The 8,024-nt window shown below is 31.7% G+C and overlaps 1 pseudogene; it reads left to right on the top strand.

The window, feature by feature from the left end:
* Window positions 1-4,171: 4,171 nt before the first annotated feature.
* LOC150035407 (uncharacterized) lies at window positions 4,172-4,899 on the top strand (annotated as a pseudogene).
* Window positions 4,900-8,024: the final 3,125 nt, after the last annotated feature.

The raw sequence follows: 8,024 nt of genomic DNA, 5'->3' as shown, positions 1-8,024 counted from the left end.
ACTAGTTACAAAATGAATATTCCACTTTTTTTTCCATCTTTTCCACACATTTAAAAATACTATAAACTCCAATCATACTATCTGATAAAAAATATTTATTATTCTATTTAGGTACAGTTTATTAATTTCACCCCACATGCAATATGATGATTTTCTCCATCCTTGAAGCTTATATATTTTCAATATAAACATCCATTTTCTTTATATTTGAAATACTTTCCTTCCAAGCATTAGAAAACGAACATGCATGAAGCACCTATAGAATAAGAATGTCATATGTTGCCACAAATTAAGCAAAAATTAGACATTTTTGTAATACTTTAATTTATTCCCATCATTCAAAGGCTCATTCATGAATAATTTTTTTTTTTTTTTTTCATTTAAATCTAGCTCTCCTACACTGAAAGACCTTTTCACAGTATTGTAACTTGTAACTGAGAAATCTTTCACTCAATCACAGTGAAAGTATAGTTTCTCATTAATTATATTATAAAGTGTAAAAATAGTGGATATTTGTAGAAATTCAAAGTTGCAATTGAGTTGTAAGTAATCTAATAACAAAAGGCTAAAGTGAATAACTAATACACTACAATGTTCTCCCACAAACTAATGCATTAGATTAACTAAGACACATGAGTTTGGATCTTAACAAGTAAAAGCGATCAGTAGTAAGGACTTTAGTGAATATATCAACAAGTTGAGCAGTGGTGGAAGCATATTGAAGACTAATATCGTTATGGATGACTTTCTTGTGGTGGGTGTCCAGCTCACTTATTGTACAAGTAAGACTTTATTTTAAACTTGTGTTTTGTGAGCCCAATTGAAACTAATTTTTTGGATTGTCCCATCTTGAAAACCCTTGGTTTTCTTTTATGTGATATGAGGATGACCTAAGGGAAAAAAGAATGAAAAAGAGACAGAAAATCAGAAAGAAAGACAAGAGTTCGATTTTTCAGCGGCAACTTCCATAAAGTTGTTAATTGTCGGAGTTTGAATCGTTATATTGTGTTGAAATTTGGTGAACACATAAGGTCTCGTTTTGAACAGTTGGATCGTTGTTTGGAGCTCTGATTTATCCATAATCGTTGCCGAATAAAACTTATAAAACTGGGTGATTTTCATTCTTTTTATCTCCCAACACTACTACAAAAATTGTATTACTTGACGTTTTTTCCTTAGTCAAGTATCAGTGTTACTTAATGTTTTTAAAAACATCAAATAATTCAATGCAAGAATAAGAGAAACTTTTTTATTGGCTAAAAGCGTCAAGCTTAATTTACTTGATATTTTATAACTATCAAGTATATGACATATGTTGACTTATTTTAAGTGTCAAGTACCTAATTCTTGACATTATCGGATAGTTTTTCTTATCAAGTTCGTCTGTGTTTTTTTTTAATGTATTATTAAAAATTACCTATAAATGCTCACGTTTTGAGATCCAATAATGATATAATTTAATTGAAGATGATAATTATTTATTAACCAAATAAACAAACAACAAATATATATGAACAATCTAAGCATCAATCAACCCAAAATTTCCACCAAGCTAAGAAAGTTCATATATCTTGAACATATATATTGCCATATAACAACCTCATGTTAAAAAAGTTCAAATGAACAATTTCTAAGTTAGAAAAATATGAACCCCCATATGAACACATTTCCATACACTCAACCCCCTCCTATTGAACAATTCCAAAAATTACAACTACTAATCCCAGATGAAGTAGTAATAGCCAAATCTTGCTCACTATGCTCCCGCCTCCCCAAGAATAACATAACTCACCTTGAACTTGTTGATTTTAGCACCTACATATATCGAAATAATAACATACCAAAAACCACAATATATAGATTAAAAATTTAAAAATTAATAAAATTAAGTACCACAACTTACAAAGTCCTAAAAACTTAAGAAAAAAGCAAATGGTAATATGATTCACATAAAGGTGAGAGAGCAAGTAAGAGAGAAGAAGATCAAAAGAAAGACCATATCAAATTAAGAAATTAAATCATGGTTGCTTCTTACAGAGTTTATGAAAGAAAAAAAACCAATAGTCCGCAAATAAATAACAAGTTCATACCAAATTGCTTCTAATTTCAAGAAATTTATACTAGAGTCGAACTATAAGGATAAAAAAAAAGTTACCATGAGATATTTTCAATAATGATAGTTATCGACAATATGTTGCAAAAATAATTCCAAGACAAATCAAATAATCCAAATCTTAAATCTAACGTCAACATATTTATGAATAAATTTAGGCCAAACATAATGTGGGTGTTTCCAAAATCAACTAAGAAAATCTAAAGGAACTCAATGGTTATAACAATCCAACAAACCTTCCATTTCCATACCTTTTTCCTCTCTCTCTCTCTCCACCATTTTTCTTCACCAGCCATGGCAGCAACTTCAAAGGTCTATGTATATGTTAAAAACTTAAACATTCAACCACCAGGTGATAGTCCTAACACCGATAAAATTCATATCCAATATTCTCGAAAAATCGTCATTAGCAGGTCTAATATTCGCACGGGTAACACACATATCTACCAAATTATCCAAATATAATTTGTCACGTGATATGTATAGTGAGATTAGTGCAAAAATATGAGTGCAGTTTGGGATGCACTAAGAAATTTTCTATATGTAAAACTAACTATTTTGAAGGTGACAAAATTTTCAGGAATGATTGTATTTCAATTGGAGATGGTTCATATAGAATCAACATCTCTAGCATTGCCTGTGGACAAGGACATGGCATTAGGTGATATAATGTTTAATTATTTATCCTTGAATTAATTACGTTTAACATTTTAATTTCTTATTTAAGCATACAAATTATTTTGTTTTGTTATTGATTTTTTTTTTTCCTTTCCCAGTATTGGAAGCCTTGGTAAAAATGGTGGACATGAAACTGTTAAATTTGTCAACGTGAAAGATGTAATTTTTACGGGTACAATCAATGGAGCTAGAATAAAAATATGGCAGGATTTATTTATAAAAATAGTAAAATATTATTGTTTATTAGTCATAGACCATTTATTAGTATTAGTGATAGATATATATATAAATAAACGATGATATTTTATTATATTTGTGAATATTTTTCAGCAATTTTATTATTTAAAATAATTACTCTATAATTAATCAACTATAATAAAGCTTGAGGTTGGAAATCTTAAATTTATAATACCCTACTTAAAAGTTTTAAATTTTATATATTTTGTACTTAGACCATGGGAGGTGCATTTTGGACCGCACCTGTGTTTTACATTCCAACAATTTGTCCAATCGTATAATTTGTCACATGGAAAATTACTCTTTTTTAAATATTTTAATTAGATAATACTTGGGTATATCTTAAGATGCACTCATCCCTATATTTTCCCCTCTCATTACTCACACCACAAAAATAGTTAAAATATTTTAAAAATAAATAATAATAGGGGTGGTTGTCAAATATAAAAAAATGAACAAAAATATTTACAAAATATATAGCAAAATTTCAGAACTGTCAACGATAGATAGACACGAATAGAATTCTATAGTGTCTATCAAAGTCTATCATTAATCGTTATGAAATTTTGTATAGTTTGCCTCATGTCACATTATGATAGGACAATTTGGTAGGATACACAAAGATAGGTGCTCTCTAGGATACACCTAAGTATTTTTCATTTTAATTTATTTTCATTTGTGTGATGCTAGTTTAATGCATAAAGATGAGTGCATCTTGTGATATATCCAAGTATTTGCTCATGGGAGATTGTTACTCTTAAAACATATTTGCTTGAATTAGAATGCTTTCATTTTTTTCTACTTAATTTTTGTATCGTCATTTTTTTTTACTTTTCAATTATTCTTTGTATCTTATATATCATTTCTCATTTGAGTATTAGATTCTTTTCATAACATCAATGAGAAATCTCATTTCATTTTTATAAAAAAATAAATAAACAACCACAAGTTCATAAAACTCACTCAAGTGCTCAATCATGATAAACTTTTTTTTTCATAATTTTTATATTTTTTTTCTAGAAAGATGTAAGAAGATGAGTATAGTTTATTCGTTTTCTGCCCAATATGTGTCTATTATTATTATTATTAGTTGATATAGTTTATGGTAAAAAGTTATAATTAATTTCATAAATAATTGATCATATGTGCACTACTTTCAACCATCTCTCCTTCTTCTACTTCTTCATCCTCCTCCTCTCCTCTGTCCAAATCGAAGCCAGAGTCAACAAATTCTTTAGCAAATTCATTCATACGGATCACAAGGTTGTTTCTAATCTTACACTGGCGCCGGTCTTTGCTCCACCTGAGATATCTCCATCTCTGGCACCAATACCGGCTCTCGCCCCATTTTTTGACGAATCGCATAATGCTTACGGTCTATACGATCGTGATGCCAATGCCGGTGTAAATACTCGAACGATTACCAACATGGAGGAGGAGATTCTCGCGGGAAACGACGAGGACGAGGAGAATTATAAAGCTGGCTATCCAATGACGAATTCTCAGAAGAAAATTTACGAAAACAATAACTACGAGAACAATAATGGATTTACAAATTCTAAGTACCAGAACAATAATGAGAACAGAAATTCTAAGTACGAGAGCAATTTCAAGAACAATAACGTTAGAAATTATCAGTACTAGAGAAATTTTAAGGACGACGGCTACAGAAGGAGGCGATACGAACCAACACGGCAGCGAGGAATGAGCGACACCAAATTCTTTCTCAATGGATGAGTGTGAGTGAAGATTGAAGCGAAGGACCGACCATGTGAAAGTTTTAGGGTGATTTGGGGATTTGGAGGCGAGTTTGGGGGCGCTGTTCATGTCAAGTGGAGTGTTGGAGAGAGTGAGAGATCGAATCTGAAAGGTTGTGAGGTGATTTGGAGGATTGGGGCGCCTACCTAAATTTTATCTCTTTAATATATGAAACCCTAAAACAAATTAATAAACCAAAAATAACCTGATATTTATAAAGCGTCAAGTAAAAAAGGAAGGAAAAGAATTCAAAAAATTCTGTCAACCTCCGTTTTTTCTTCATTATTCTTGACGTTTTTAATCAAATTTACATGTTACTTGAATTTTTTTTTTTATAAAAATGTCAAGTACTCAAAAGTTTCAAGCATCAAATAATGTGGTTTTTGTAGTAATGCAAGTCTTCATCTTGTATGTATGAAAGTATTGGTGGGTAGTGAATTTTTGTATAACTGATTTGGGTTATTTTTCCCTCAATTTTATCATAATAAGAGAAGTTGACAAGGGTGGACTTCTCACAAGTCTCGTGGTTTTTACTCTTCACATCGAAGGAGTTTTTCACATATAATTCATGTGTGTTCTTTGTTTTTAGTCTTCCAGAATTTTATGGTTTATTGTTGTCTATTGTTGGTTGATTGCTTGGTGATTGTTTTGTGATTTATTTGTGGTGTTTTGGAGAATAATTATTTGGTTGGTTTTTTTGGAGGAGATCCTAGTGGCTTGTTATTATATTGTTTGGATCCTATCAATCAAAGTGGGTTTTAATTTAATCATTGTTATAGAGTTTAATAGTAATGATGGAGGTAGTTCAATGATAAAATTGACATCAATTGATTTTTCCATCTGGAGACCGATGATGGGGGATTTTTTATATTGCAAAGATTTATTTGATTCAACTGAAACAACCACAAAAGTAGATGGCACAATTTCTGAACCTACAAAACCAGAGAAAATGGAAGAAAGAGATTGAGAAAAGTTAAAGAGAAAAACTTTGGCGACTATTAGGCAGTTGGTCGATATTAGCATTTTTAACCATTTATCTATGGAGTCTGACCCATATGAGTTATGGAAGAAATTAGAAGACCTTTATGAAAGGAAGACCACACATAACAAAGCTTCTTTAATCAAACAACTTGTTAATTTGAAATTGAAGTGCGACAAGTTTGTTTCTGAGCATTTGAGTGACATTCAGGATATTATTAATAAGTTGCATTTGATTTTGATGATAAATTGCAGGCTTTGTTCTTGTTGAGTTCTTTGTCGGACAGTTGCAAAACCTTGGTTGTGACTATTAGTAACTCTGCTCCAGAAGATATTTTGTCTTTAGATGTTATCAAACAAAACATGTTCAATGAAGAGTTAAGAAGAAAGGATATGAGAGTTGATAATTCACATGCTCTTGTTGTTGAGAATCCTGGAAGAAACAAGCGTAAGGGACCTAAAGACCATGGTAACTCAAAAGGTAGGTCAAAGTCTACAGACAAAGAGACTAGGACATGTCATTATAACAAGCCTGAGCATATAAAAAGGTTTTGCTATCATTGGAAGAAAGAACAAAGTGAGAAGCAAGACTCACAAAAAGAGGAAGATGATAAAAATACTGCAGCAATTATTTCTCAGAGTGATAATGTTGTCACCTTGACTTGTGCAACCAGTGAGTGTCATCATGTAGAGTGTTTAAACACATAGTAGGTGGTAGATTCAGGTGCTTCATACCATTGTGTTCCCAAAACAGAGTATTTCATGAACTATTAATCTTGTGATTTTTGTAATGTGAAGATGGAAAACGAGAACTCAACTAGCATAGTTGGGTTAGATGATATTCGTGTGAAGACAAGTGTTAGGTGCATGATTACGTTAAAGAATATGCACCATATTCTTGATTTATGCCTTAACTTGTTGTCAACAAATGTCCTTGATCAAGAAGGATTTCGACATACCTTTTGTGATGGTAAGTGGAAATTGTCTAAAGGTTCAATAATAGTTGCTTGAGGTGAGTTATGTTGCTCTTTGTATAAAACAAACTTGAGCATATGTTCTTCTGAGTTGAATGTAATAGAAGAAAATAATTCTCCAAATTTGTGGCATCGAAGGCTAGGGCATAGGAGTGATAAGAGGATTAAATTTTTTGTAGATAAATCTCTTATCCCTGTTGATAAAACATTTTCTCTTGACCCTTGTGATCATTGTTCGGCAGGTAAGCAACATAGAATTTCCTTTTCTAGGAAGTCCACTAGAAGGCAAGAAAAATTTGAGTTAATACATTCTGATATTTGTGGACCTATTGAAGTGGAGTCACTTGGTAGAAATAATTATTTTGTCTTTTATTGATGATGCTACTCGAAGAACTTGGGTGTATATATTGAAGAAAAAATGCCAAATGTTCGAGATTTGTAAGAAGTTTTATGTCATGGTAGAAAAGGAGACTGAAAGAAAATGGAAGTGTCTTCAATCTGACAATGGCGGTAAGTATACTTCGAATGAGTTTAAGTATTATTGTTCATAACTGTTGGGGTTGATGCCTTAAATCTCTTAGAATCCTATAGTTTTTAAACATTGTATGAACAAACTCTTATGTGATTAATAATATATGATATTTTATTCACTTTGTCTATAAAATATGTGATACTTTAGTTGCATTAACCACAAACTAATAAACTGACATCCAAGGTTATCATTGTAACTTAAACATGTATGTGGAGACATACAGGTGAATCATGTTTAAGTGATAAACTAAATGGTCAATAGTAGATGGATAAGGTTGGGTACCTTATCCTGATGACACTATGAGTATGGTCTGCTTTATAGGTGTTACAATTATTGTAAAGTGCTAAAAATAATTTGATCCTGATCATTCATGTGTTAGTGAGCGGGGATATTCTATACAAAGGAGTTTGTATAAGACCGGACCATGAAATGTTTAGTCTCATTATATAACACCGTTCATAATGGATACTTACATTTCACCAGAATGACCATAGGTAATATGACCTGAGTCTTGAGTGAGTTGTGAACTCCTGCTTATGAGGATGGTCCTTTGATTTGTATAGGTTAGAGTGACCAGATCACTAACTCAACAAGCCTACCATTTTGGGGATTCGTCTGATTGGGGAGCTGGGAACATAGCTACACAAGATGGAATTCACTCCGTCCAGAAGCAGGGGTAAGTAGATAAATTGCTCCCTTAAGGGCTGATTCAGGGTCTTGAATAATGTGGCACCACATCCTCTCCTGGCCCGAG

This window comes from Benincasa hispida, chromosome 6 (genome assembly GCF_027475165.1).
Source record: "Benincasa hispida cultivar pf3 chromosome 6, pf3_genome.v1.1, whole genome shotgun sequence".
NCBI classification, from domain to species: domain Eukaryota; kingdom Viridiplantae; phylum Streptophyta; class Magnoliopsida; order Cucurbitales; family Cucurbitaceae; genus Benincasa; species Benincasa hispida.
This window is presented reverse-complemented; position numbering and strand designations above follow the sequence as displayed.